This window comes from Pinus tabuliformis, chromosome 1_1 (genome assembly GCF_031772625.1).
Source record: "Pinus tabuliformis cultivar Carrire ecotype Pingquan chromosome 1_1, CPIR1, whole genome shotgun sequence".
Taxonomy (NCBI): Eukaryota; Viridiplantae; Streptophyta; class Pinopsida; order Pinales; family Pinaceae; genus Pinus; species Pinus tabuliformis.
Genome location: NC_142297.1, coordinates 260,190,062 through 260,204,468, shown reverse-complemented (window position 1 = coordinate 260,204,468; position 14,407 = coordinate 260,190,062). Strand labels below are relative to the sequence as shown.

The window sequence follows — 14,407 nt, the reverse complement described above, 5'->3', positions numbered from 1 at the left end:
CTTTGGTAAAGATACCATGGTTGATGGACACAGTGATGTGGATAAGGTAACCAGGTTCATTGAACAGATCCAGGAGATCCATCAGGCAGTACAGGAATAGCTGGAAAAGGGCCAGGCCAAGTATAAGGCTAGGCATGATAAGCATCAGATGGAGCATAGTTTTCAAGTTGGAGACCAAGTCTGGCTATATATCAGCAAAGACCGGATGCAAGGTGAAGGTAAAAAGCTAAATCCTATCAGGTATGGACCTTTTAGGATACTTGAGAAGATTGGTGAAAATGATTTTTCCTTGATCTACCAGCCTACATGCACATCTACTTACTCTTAAATGCAGACTGCTTGAGATTGTTTGAACCTTCAATGATTGAGGACCCTGAAGAGCAAAGTCAATTTCCTTCTATTGATGACCTGCTACTTGAATACCTTAATGAGTTACAGGAAGACATCATGTTGGACAGGAAGGTGAGGAAAACATGCAAGAGAGATGTCGAGTACCTCAGGATTGGGCTCAAAGGTTCAAATCTGAGCAGCGCAAAGTGGATTGAGATTGGACAAGTGAAGAAACAATATCCTCACTTACTCGATGCTTGAAAACCAACTTTTGGTGGTCCAAAAGCTTTTTCATTGGGTAGGTCATGATCCAAATTGCATCCATAGAAATACTGTCGACAACGGTGACTGAATCAGGTCGAACAAATCTCTAAGGAAATCCAAAACATTATCAAAAACGCCCTTAACCAGTGGTCAACCAATGTAGAATAACAAGGACCTCGGTCAAAGCATGTTGATCGAGGCCCATGGAGATCGCGCAGGAGGCCAAAGTAGCCCCTGGGAGCCTTGGAATTGGAAACGTATGAGGTTTTTGATGCACAATTAGCGTAATCATGCATCGCTAGGCAAACATGGCCCTGAAGGGGGAGCCCGAGCACTCAGTCACATCGGGAGCCAGGAAACTGCGAGCAGAAAAAGCGAAAAATGCTAACGTACTAAGGCAGGCCCCACGCATTAGAAAACCAGCAGTATTGATCATGGCACCCTTGAATGGTAAGAGGTTTTGGATAGGAGTGGAGAAATTCCATACACTGATCGATGTGTGGCAGGAAGAGGTGAGAGAAAACCACTGTTGATCATGCGCTATCGGTCAAGCAAGTCAATCGCGCGAAACGTGCATATGGCGTCAGATCTGGAGGGCCCAAATTGGATGGTTGAGATCACATCCAATGGAAATAAGTGGAATCGACAGGGAATTAAGCCGCATTCTAAAGGGATTTGGAGTCCGTTTGACCGCCACGGTGGAGGAAGAATGCATCCATGGCGTAACTGAAGAAATGAACCGACGAAGCATGCTAGCGCCATTTAGAGGATGACAAGTGGCCACTCCCTGAGCATTCATGATGATGTCGAATGCAAGGAACTCCAAGCGCAGCTGCAGAAGGTGAATCAACATAGGCAGAAGAGGAACCGAACAGGCCTAGGGATCGGATGGCTAAAAACCATGAACAGAGATAGTCAGAGTTGGAGTTAGAGAATAAAGAAGAGTCCAAGCGACCAAGAGAGACAGTGAACAGTGAACCCTGAGAGGAGGACTAAACAGAGAGAATAGTAAAGCTGAGTAGAAGAGACAGAGGGCCGAGCTGACCAGAGGCAGCTTCGAGCACCAGAGAGCTTGAAGATTCAAGCCTTCCCATAGAGGAATCTGTCGGGACTGAGCATCACATTTGACTCTTTCCACTGTAGACCGAAGGGTCACAGAGCTGGTAGGATGTAGAAGAGTCTGTGTACTCCAAGTGGCTTGGGAAATCCAAGAAACCACCCTACCAAGCTAAATCTACTTCAGGAGAACTCATATTGTGTCCTTGTATTGTAATTTCTTTGCTTGAAGACACAATAAAATAAGGCCACCATTGAAAGCTGGACCGCAGACGTAGCCCTGGAGAATAGGGTGAACTCCTTATTAAAATTGTTTGTGTCTTTGTGTTTGCTTACTGTATTTCTCTGCTATCTTTCCATTTTATTTCTGTGTATTGGAAATTTGATCGATCCGTTGTTTCAATAACATAGAACACACACATACCAGCACGTGAGTCTGTAATACCTTTATTTTAATAAATCTTTAACTGTTGTCACTCATAGGGTGAATATCAGATCAGGTACACTTTGGGATCCCACAGTCTATCATCCCAGATCGAGACAACAGGTTCCTCAGTACATTTTGGTCCAGTCTCTAGTTGATGCTGGACACCAAACTCACTAAGTCCACAGCCTTCCATCCTCGAACTAGTGGCTAGACAAAAGTTGTCAACATGATGATCGTACACATTCTATGCATGTAAAACTCAAAGCATCCACGCACATGGGATGAGAGCCTATCCTATGTTCAGCACAGCTACAACTAGGCTCTCCATAGCTCGACTGGCCATAGCCCTTTTCAGGTGGGCTTGGGATTCCAGCCACTATGTCCCATTAATGTGGCCATGCCATTTGTAGTTACTCATGCAGATTCAACTCATGTCTAGTCTGAAATAGATAACGCAAACAACTTCATTGAGCACATCCAACATATTCGTCAGCAGGTCAATGACATTTTGGAGAAATCAAATGCCAAGTACAAGCAGCGACATGATCAACATCGGGTGCCACAAAAGTTTCATGTGGGCAACAAATTATAGTTGCATTTTCAAAAGGAACGCCTTACCAGAGCTTATCGGAAACTCAAAACACTCCAATGTGGTCCTTACACCATTACCAACGTTGTGGGAGATAATGCATTTGAGCTCGGCATTCCCCCATTCCTTGGCCTGCACCCAGTGTTCAATGTGGACCACCTTCCGCCATACTTTCCACCATTACTAGACACATCCGACATTGCAGAACAACTCACACCCACAGAGTTAAATCCAAATTGCATGGAACAAGCTGCAATTGATTAGATCATGGTCACACAGATCAAGCACACTCACTAGTATAATATCCAACTATATCATGTTGTCAAAGTAGGCCAACTCCTTCACCAGGGCAAGTGGCTCACTAGGGACCAAGTTCGGCAGAAGTTTCCTCATCTCATGGAGGAACTCAACACAATGGGAACCATTGCTTCCTATTGTTTCCTATTGGGGACCATTGTTTCCTAAGGGGGGAGGAATGATCGAGGTGGATATTAGTGGTCACTCGCCAATTCCACTTGGACACCCACCATTTCTTCTTTTAGTTTTTCAGTTTCCTTAATTGTAGCATAGTTTACTATTTTTAGCAGTTTTTCGAACCCTAAACTTCCGGAGCTGTTTTGAGGCCCTAAACGATGTTTTTTTGGAAATCTACCACCAATTATTTATTGTCCAAAATCATCTTTTCCATCGTAGTCCTTGGAGAGATCTTTCCAATGGGTTATCATGCACGTCAAACAAAGATAATATGACCAAGTCACGACCTCGGTAAGTTGGTTGTCCAGCTAACCCCAACGGGGCCCATAACTCTTGGTGTTACATCTCCTCGGGTTAGGGTTTTGGTTTTTTAGGGTTTGCTCTTATTGTTCAATAATAAAAGGGCCCTTGAGCCTCATTGTAAGGCAGTTCAAAGGCATGTACCCGCCACATCTCTTCTCAGAGATAAGTTACCAATGCCCTAGCTAGTTTATTTCCATTTCTATTTGTAAGCATATTTCAGTATTTTACATTAATGAAATGAAGTATTATTTCCATTACATCTCTGCGTTTATGGTTTTCTCTATAATTTGTTTCGTTCCTGTTTAAATCTGGATCATGTTCTCCACTTTTCTTATGGGACTTCAATTTTTCAGATCTTGGGGGCCTCCCCCCCAAGTTTCATTTCAAGTTTTTAGATCATGGGGGCCTCCCCCCCAAGATCCAGATCAGTCACACTCAGTGATCATTTAGTTAATTGATCAATAAACCAAAAATAATTGATGCATGCAGAGAACTCCAGTTACCTAGTTGAGATAGAGATTCAAGGACAACGTATTATCAGTTGTAGACTATTCCAAGTTGCACAGGTGGTGCATGTAGTCAGAGGATGAGCCTAGAAGGATTATGCAATTCCAATTGAGGAATTTCCTAATTAATAGGGGCCTCATTCCTCAAGGAGTAGTGAAAGGAAATAGGAGCTTAAAGGGCTTGAAAATTGTCTAAGTGTTGGCCAAAGTCATTCAATCAGGTAGAGGGATAGAATATACACTTGCAGGTTGTGCTCAGACTTGAGAAACATATGTATTTCATCTCTATTCTTTGATTAATGCAATACATGTAGGAAGGAGTTTTGAGTAGTTTCTTTCCCCTATATAAATCTTTGTGTATGTGTGATAAATATTCATGCATGTTTAGGATTTGTGTTCTTGATCGTGAATTAATTTCCTCAAATGAGTAGAGTATATTTGAATCTTGTGTTTAGTAAATTACATGAGAAATTTCATATCTACACACAATTTCTACATGGTATCAGAGTAATATTCAAAGTAGAGAAGAGGTTTTGAAGTTGTTATTGCAGGAGGATCGAATTTGTAGGATCAATTCTTCATAGCTAGAAGGATGGATTTCTATGGACTAATACTTGAGTATGCCCATGAGGGAAGATTGAATTATGTTGATTGGAAGGACCACATGGAGGTAGTGTTAGAAGGTAATGGGTTCAAGGAATTTGTTGATAACGATATAAAGAAAATGGTAATAGCTGACCCTCGGAATATAGAAAAATGGAAGAAGTGTGTAGCTAGGGCAAGGGAAATGTTATTGGATGGAGTGCGAGACCATATTATCTCAAATTTCCATAGGAAAGAGAATCCATATACAATGTGGAAAGCATTGACATATTTTTTCCAGAATAGTAGTGACCACAAGAAGCTGGCACTTAAGGACAAGCTTCGAAATATCAAGATGTAGAAGAACGACACCATCCCGCAGTACCTGAGCAGGTTCACATAATGTTGTGATGAAATTGGTAGTGTTGGGGTTACTATTATAGAAGATGATCTGGTAAGCGTAGCCCTTCTAGGCCTTCCCAAGAGCTGGCACAACTACCAAGATTCACTAAATGGGAGGGAAACTACCAAATTGGGAATGCTTATGGTTCGATTTGGTATAAGAGAAAATAAAGAGGAATACTAGAGACGAGACTTCATATAAGTGTGACGATGAAGAAAATTGTGCCTTAGATGGAAAGGAAAACAAGGGAAAAGGAAAGAAATCCCAATCCAAATGACAATCTAGTCAAGGGGGAAAGGAAAAAGACTTGTCCAAAATTAAGTGCTTTCACTATCATCAACTTGGGCAAGAAAGAATACATCAGGAGGAGTGGCAGGTGAATCTTTGGCTTCACAGTTTGAGCTTAACTTCACTCTCATCGGATAACAAGCACAATAATGGGGAGTGTGTGGTACCCAGATAGTGATGCATCATTCCACATGATGGGGAATAAAGAATTTTTCAGTGACTTGGATGAGAAATATCTCCAAATGCATGTCGAGATGGGAGATGATGGAAGGTACAACACAATCGAGATTGGTACAATCACATTTCAGAGAGATTTAGGTTCCCCTCTAAGGCTCAAGGATGTGATGTTTTTCATGGGTCTAAAGAAGAAGCTAATCTCTATTGTAGTATTGAAAGACTATGGTTATGATGTGATCTTCAGCAAAGGGAAAGGATTTTCAAGACACATAGCCATGGGACAAGTGAAGTAGATCGGGGTTCGTGTGAAGAACTTATACAAGCTGGATGTGAAATATTGTGCTGCATTAAGCACAAAGGTAGAGAAGATGAAGAGATGAGATGTCAAAGAACTATGGCATAGAAGAGTTTTCCATTTGCATCATGGCGCTTTGAAGATCATGCAACGAATTACCACAAGCCTCCAGCAGTAGGATACATGCAAAAGTCGTACCTTGGGGAAGTACACGAAAGACACTTTCCATGATTGGGATAAGAAGGTGCATGCAGTGCTTTAAAGGATCCACTTTGATGTTTGTGGACCTTTCTCAATAGCATCCACTTCCAAGTGCAAGTATTATGTTATCTTTTTATATGATTTCTCATGGAACTATTGAATATTATTCATGTAGAAGAAAGATCAGACATTCTCCAAGTTCATTGAATTCAAGTCACTTGTTGAGAAAGAAACTGGAAAGAAGGCAAAGACTCTCAAAAGCAATAATGGAGGTGAGTACGTATCGAATGAGTTTAAAAATTTCTATTCAAAGGAAGGCATTCAATGAGAGTTGAAAACACCCACAACCCATAACAGAATGGGGTAGCTGAGAAGAAGGACCATATTATTGTGGGAGAAACAAGGGTTATGTTGAATGTCCAAGGCCTACCACTACACTTATGGGCTGAAGCATGCAACACAATGGTCTATTTATAGAATAAGAGTGTTCATTAGATTCTTCGCATGAGTACACCAAAGGAAGCTTTCTCAGGGAGGAACCCAGATGTATCATACTTTAGGAGTTTTAGATCTTTAGTATACTACAATGTCTCCAAAGAATCAATGAAGAATCTAGAGCTGCTAATAGAGTTGGTGATATTTATGGGGTACACAGAAACTCCTCACAACTAGCGTGTGTACTTTCCATTCCTTAGAACGATAGTTGTGTGAAGGGATGTGAAGTTTGATGACAAGAAGGAAATGAGGTGTTCGGTTGAGAGGGAGCTTCAGCTGTAGTTTGATCAAAATATTTTGATTCTAAAGGAAGAATATCAAGAAGTTGTGGAGAAGCCACAAGTTGAGGAGCAGAGAGTGGAGACAGACACTCAAGAAGAAACATCTAGAGAAAGAAGGAAAAAACTGGGGAAGCTGAGAGAATATTGTAGGATGCTAGAGAGAATGTGGGAGCACCCACTTCACAAAACATGTAGAGGAGGTCACCTAATCGGTATACTAGCTACATGGCTCTAATGATTCATCTTGTAGAGACTAAGCCATCCTATTTCGAGGAAGTAGTAGAGAAACATTTATGGGTTGATGCTATGGTAGAGGAATATGATTCCATCATCAAGAACATTGTTTGGGAAGTGGTCCCAAGACCAACAGATAAATTAGTGGTAATTTCAAGATGGATCTTCAAGGTAAAGCATGCAGCAGATGAAAGCATAGAGAAGCATAAGGCTAGATTTGTGGTCAAAGGATTCTCTCAAGTTAAGGGAATTAACTATGAGGAGACCTTTGATCCTCTAGCAAGGTACTCATCCATTAGATATAATCTTGCATTGGTTGCGCATATGGGGTGGAAAATCCACCAGATGGATGTGAGGACAACATTCCTCAATGGATTTATTGAGGAGGAGGTGTATATTAAGCAACCGGTGTAACACCCTCCTCCCACATCTACCCAAGCAACCAGCCAGCCGGGGTAAACATGCGAAGAGAGGCCACTATGATATGATTCGACCTCCTAAGTCATGTTAAGGAAGTGGAACGAATGAAAAAACATCGTACAAGCATTCAACATCATCTTTATGACCCTCAGGAACCAATCCAACACTTCAGACAACTTGACCTTGGGTCCCACTCAACTTTTGAATAATTTAACCCTCAATCACTGTCATGCTATAGCCATCATAGCATAGAGAAACCCTCAGTCACTCTCACAGGCTTGCCTGCCAAAATCTAGGGATGTTTTTTTTTTTTTTCAGTTCTATGCCAACATCCCTGGGTTTTGAGCCACTTTTACAGGCCGAGAACCCAAGTCACTTCCCAGAGTTGAACCATCTCTTTATAATAGTAAAACAATATCGAAATGACAATGCTAAATGAAATATTTGTTTAATAACTTGACTGGACCCCTACTAGCCATGACAGGAATTTCGTCAAACATATCATAAATATGTAATATACAGGTGTAAATAACAATTTTGAGCATAGGGGTCTCATACGTAGTTGAGAATCACTAAGAACCATTTATGCCTAAACACATCAGCTTCCATTCCATCCATTAGGTCATAGATACATTGATCATTCAATTATAAGTAAAAGCATGGTGAAATCCATACATAGTTGTTGTCATAGAACACATACATAACCAACAAGATAGCAACAAAATTACTCATAAAAATATAACCATATAGACCGCATATAATCCATCAATATTCTCAGAGAAATACAAGGAGAAATAATCTTTCATTAATGATGAAAAATCCAAACTTGGGGTGGGACTTCCACATTCCACCTGACCATAGAATGGCTGAGCCAAATATATTTTCATTCATTCATCCTCGTGCCATATTTCAAGCATGAATGTGGAATCTCATAGAACAAATCAACAAAAAACCATCCAGGGCTTCCAGAAGCCATCCACCTCAACCCATTAAATAGTGATTCCACCTCGCTGTTGGACATCACCAAATTCATCATTAGATTGATCTCTATCCTAGCCATTCAGGGCTCTAGAGAATTTGTCCAACCAACGCTCCAGGACTAGTAACTCAACCCACAACTTTTACCGGGCTCTAAATATTTTGTCCAACCAAGGCTCCAGGACTAATAACTCAACCCACTAAGGCTATGGGACTAGTAACTCAACCCATGCTAATATAGGGCACCAAAGATTTTCTCAAACCAAGGCTCCAGGACTAATAACTCAACCCAACCTAAGAGAACATGAGAAAAAACCAAACAAACAATGAAAATAAACCCATACTCACCATGGCGATATAGGAAATGGCAAGGCTAGGCAATGCACTGTCAATCCTGACAACCCTCCATGCAAATGATAGATCACAACCAATAATCCAAATGAATATGCCATGCATGCCAAATCGAGTTAAGGAAACATACATGCAACTCGATACCTACAAGAAAACATGATTTAACTACTGATCCCAATGCCCTCTTGGGCTTTCCTGCTCTTCCTTTTCCTTCTTGCTCCAAGAATCCAAGTATGGTACACCCTCCAAGAGTGCTCCAAGAAAAATACAACCTCCAAGATTATGATGAGATAGATATAATAATGGGAGAGAACTCCAACATTGAACTTACAAATGGCTACTAACTGATCCTCAGAAGCCATTTTATGAATGAGGCCTCTATTTTCTTCATTTTCCATTATTTTCCTTCATTTTCCTCCTCACAATCAATGTGTGACCTTTCACCTCCCTTTTATCCTAATTTCCTTTATTTTCATAAATAAATGTGCCAAAAATTCCATTTTTCCTTTCCAAGTCCTTAGCCATTTCTTTTGCCAATTTCCTTAGCCATTAAACAATCACAAGTGATCCCCATCACAACGATTGTTCCCAACATTCAACTTGGAATAAGTGTCCCATTATCCATGGTTATTATTTTTCCTTTATTAACTTTTATTACCTGGAATTTTCACTAGGGTTGTTACAAAACCCTCCCCCTTGGGGGAATACTGTCCTCAGTGTTCAATAACACCTAACCACAAAACCGTAGTAAGAAAAATATATCACCAATGAACCTGTATAACTTAGCTCATTGCAATATTTACAATTATCAACTTTATGATAAGAAAACCAACATGAAAATAGAATAATCATATAATCATAATGAAATGACACCCATACCACTTTTTGGAGGTTTATAACATATCGCATGGTGGTATTTACATCCATATACATATGTACATATACAAAATATCACCAAACATATACCAAAACATATACTACAACCATACCAAAACCCCACGCCAAAACTGCTTTACCTCAACAAACAAACAAGGAAGGATGAATAGCCTGCATTTGATCCACCATCTCCCATGTAGCTTCATTGGGCCCAAAGTCCTACCCTTGCACTTTAACTTGTTTGATTTCTCAGTTATGGAGCATGAGAACCTTTTTCTGCAAGATAAATTGAGGCTTTGAATGGAATTATCCATCTGGTTCCACCTGTAATATAGACCAGTCAATCACATGATCAACAAATTTAACATACTTCTTAAGCAATGAGAAATGGAAAACATCATGGACTTTCATTGTCCAAGGTAATGCAAGTCAATATGCTACTAGCCCAATCCTCTCATTGACCCTGAAGGGTCCAAAAAACTGTGGTGCTAGCTTGACACATGATCCAATTCGCAAGGAGCTCTTCGTTGGCTTGATGCGCAAGTACACCTATTCCCCAACCTGGAACTCCTTGAACAACCCATTCCGATATACATAAACTTTCTTCCTATCATGTACTGCCTTTAGATTCTTCTTGATCACCTACATTTCCTATTCCATGTCTACCAACATGTCTGGTCCAATCAATATCTTGTTCACTAGATCACTCCAACTGTTGGGAAAGCTGCGACTCCACCCATACAATGCCACAAAAGGACTCATCCTCAATGATTCATGATAACCATTTTTGTATGCGAAATATACCAGTGGAGGATACTCTTCCCAATTCATTGTTGATGCATCACATAAATCCTCAACATGTCCTCCAATATCTTGTTGACCCTCTCTGTCTATCCATCGGTCTGCGGATGATAAGTCATACTGAAGGCCAACTTTGTGCCCGTACCTGCAAATAATGCCTTCCAAAACTTTGAAGTGAACTTTTCATCCATGTCTAACACAATATTCTTTGAAACACTTGTAGTGCTATTTTAATAAATCCTAATTGACCAAGACTACAACCATTTAATTGTCAACCTGGGGTAGGTCTTGTTGTTTCAATGGAGTTTGCAATATCTGTGTTGATACAATACAACCAAGAATAAAAATAGAAAAACAGTAAAGAATGTCCCTGAATCAATTTCAGAAATTAAATCTTTCAAGCAGAAATTAAAACACTCTACATAAATAAAATCAAACTTCACAATTACAAGAGCAATGGCGTGCCACACAGTGAACTAATAACTACAGTAGTTGGTCAACTACCATACTGCTTTAAGAAAGCTAGTGTAATAAAATAACATAATTTTGGAACTGAAGCAGATATATTCTACAATTTATATAGCAACAGCAGAAAACCATACGACAATAAAAGAAACAATAATATACAACTACTTCTACTACTGTCATCCCTGCTAAAGAGGAGGGCCCTTCCTCCCTAACAGGGGCGCATGAATGAACATGAGATTAGTTAAAGAATAAAATGAGAAGCAATAAAATCATCACCATAGTGTATTCAATATTAAAAATAATTAAAATTTACAAGATCAAAATAACAGTGCTTTCTATACCCTCCCTGTACATGAGAGATTGAGTTTCTCTTATAGTCATTTCATACCCAAAATCAGGAATAGATCATTCATGATAATCTCACAATTCTCATATTGATCATAAAATAGGAATTGTTATAACATGTTCCTAAATACAAATGTTATTTAGATACATTGGTTAAGATAACAACCGTTTGGATCTGTTACTTCTAAATAAACAATTCATAAATTTCAACAGTGGTTGCATGGAATAGTACCAACAACTTTTCCAGCTACGGTGCAACAATGTCTTGTGGTCAAATGACAGTTTTGGATGTAGCACAAATCATTGTGTAACAACATCCTTGTAACAACATCTGAGGTGTAACAACGGTCATCTTTAACAACATGTGGTGTAACAACAACACCTCTAATAGCATATAGTGTGTAACATCAATCTGTAACAACATATAGAGTGTAACAACAATCTGCTCTACCCTTCTCTGAGACCAATCAGGTAGCTTGTTCACTCCATAACCTTGTTCTCACAAGAAACACTTGAAAAAGAGAATAGGATCCAAAAGAGTTCTCCAATGCTTACCCTAGTTAGCCAAAAAAGGGAATATTGCATCCTTATATTTAGAAAAACATGGCAAAATAACATGATGGTGAAATAGGTTGTATATAATGAGAAAAAGGGTGATTAACATATGAAGTTTCATTGGCCTGGAGGGAGAGAGGATCAAAACTAGGGAAAGAAAGTGTAGGAAATAGGTATAACAACTAGTGACACCCAACATATCCCCCCAACTGAAGCAATTGCATGTCCCCATAAAGAAACTCAGCTTCTTCTATTATACCCCCAATGCAAGTCTGTAACATTATAAGCACCAGTAGCTTCTTCACTAGGAGCCTTGTACTCCTAAGTAGCCATCAGTTGTCACGGCCATGATTCTTCTTCATAGTCGCAAAAATGGTAATCCAGTTGATATTCTTCCACCGGTAACCAAACCAGAGGAAATTTGAATCTAATTCTGATCCAGAATACTCCCAATTTCTACGCCACTTGGGCATATTCAGGTACCCATGTAATCGCAGCCACGAAATTCCTGTACTCAAAAGGATCTCCTTCAGGTAATTCAACACTACAGGCCTTGGTATTTGTAAGGAACACTGCTGATGCTCAACTTTTCATTTGTGCATAGAAATTGAGGAAAATCCCCACAATCCTTATTCTATAAGTTGTTGAGCGTTCCTTGACCCTCGGGGTACTCAGGAACAACTTAAAATCACGTCTTAGTTCATAAACCATTCCTAGTTCTTCTCTTATACATAATGTTGCCCTTTCTTCATTATTCTCAGCTAATTTCATGATCATATGCCATTCGATTTAGTTCCTCATAAAATAAAGGAAGGTCGGTAACTGCAAATATCCCATATAGGAGAAAACACTTGCTATTATCTTGGTACTGACATATTCACACATTATGTTATGCAAATAAAACTCATAAAGTAAGTTTTGTTCATCAAAATCACAAGTACAAAAAATTTCAAGAAAAGTACAGGTAGAAGAACCCAAATAAGGTATGTTCTCAAAGACTGCTTTTAACTGAAACAAATAATAATGTTCCCAAAGGAACATTGGATATGATGGGGAAGGTCACGTACATCCTAGTAGGTTAAAGGAAATCTCACGAAGCTTTCTCTTATCATTTGTCAGATACAGAACCCGCAGTTGTAATAGCTGCAATTTTTCATGCTTATTCTTCATAGATTCTTTATGTCTTCGCTCTTCCCATTCTCTCTCCCATTCTTCCTTTAACCATTTCTCCCTGAGTGACTCCATCATCTTTTTGTGTGCCTTGAAAGAGATCATTCCCTCTTGTAGAGAGAGCACCTACTACTTCCATTTCTGTAACTCTGGGATCAACAACATTCTTTCAGAACACTATCCTTCATCAGGACATGATGTTTTCCCACATGCACTAACAATTGAAGGTGTAATAGCCTCCCAAGGGTGAAACTACTTCATTTTAGCTGCAAGTTCTTGTGTAACAACAACCTCATCAATGGATTTTTGTGTAACAATTTCATTTTCTCTCTGATAGGCTTATGCTTCCACTGCTGGTTCTTGTGTAACAACAATTTCATCCACAAGTTCTTGTGTATCATTTCTCCCTTGGTGAGCTTCTGTTTCCACTGCTGGTTCTTGTGTAATAGCAGTTTCAACCATAGGTTCATGGATATCAGCTTCTTCTTTTTCCCCTTGGTTAGCTTCTGTTTTCATTGTTGGTTCTTGTGTAACAACAATTTCATCCATAGGTTCTTGTGTATCATTTTCCCCTTGGTGAGCTTTTGTTTCCACTGTTGGTTCTTGTGTAATAGAAGTGTCAACCACAGGTTCATGGATATCAACTTCTTCTTTTACCCCTTGGTTAGCTTCTGTTTCCACTGCTAGTTCTTGTGTAACAGTTATGTCAACCAAGGGTTCTTGTGTATCAGCTATCAAATTAATTTCTGTGGAGTGCTCCGTCTCAACTGCTGGTTCTTGTGTAACAACAATGTCTTCAATGGGTTTTTGTGCATCAGCTTCCCAGGACTTGGTTTATGTTTCCCTTCAGATGGTGTCCACTACACAAACTCTATACCCTGTTGCCACTAGCTCCTTAGCACAAGTCGTGCACACAACACCTAGAGCATTTCCCTTCATGGCACTGCCTATAGCCTCAGCCAAAGTATCTAACCCCGGGGCTCTTGCCTCTACCTTATCCTCTGCTAACTGCTTCCTTAGTTTTCCATTTTCTTTTTTAAACTTTTAATTTTAAGAAGCAAGGATTACTTGGTGAGGAAGTTTCCTCCGGCTAAACCTGCTCTTCATCCTTTTGCCTTGCAACCTCCTTGTTCTTCATAGACATGGATGGGGACTCTAGGTTCCTGCTAACCCTTATTCTCTGTTTTGGCCGCTTATCACCAATTGGCTTGTCAACTAGTCTCTTTCCAACCCTTACTTTCAAGGGTTGGGGTTGCTCCTTTGTTTTTGCTGAATCTTCCTCAAACGCCCCAGTTTTCTTCCTGCGAGTAGTCCTAACCTTCTTTCTCATGAATTACTCCCAGCTCCTACCTTGGTGACTTAGGGCGTCCAACACAATTAGCTTGATGAGGTCATGGTTTGTGATGCAAGTCTCTGGATGCGTAGCTATTTTTATGGTCACGACTACATGCCTGATATTTTCTAGCAAAACGTAGGGGAGGTTTATCAACTATAGATGTCAGAGGTGGTTTAGAAATGGGAAGTGGTAATTGAATACA

The 14,407-nt window shown here is 39.8% G+C and overlaps 1 pseudogene; it reads right to left on the bottom strand.

Annotated features, from left to right (window-relative positions):
- Window positions 1-14,199, bottom strand: part of LOC149212526 (sec14 cytosolic factor-like) — a 58,636-nt pseudogene extending 44,437 nt beyond the window's left edge.
- Between the last annotated feature and the right edge of the window lie 208 nt (window positions 14,200-14,407).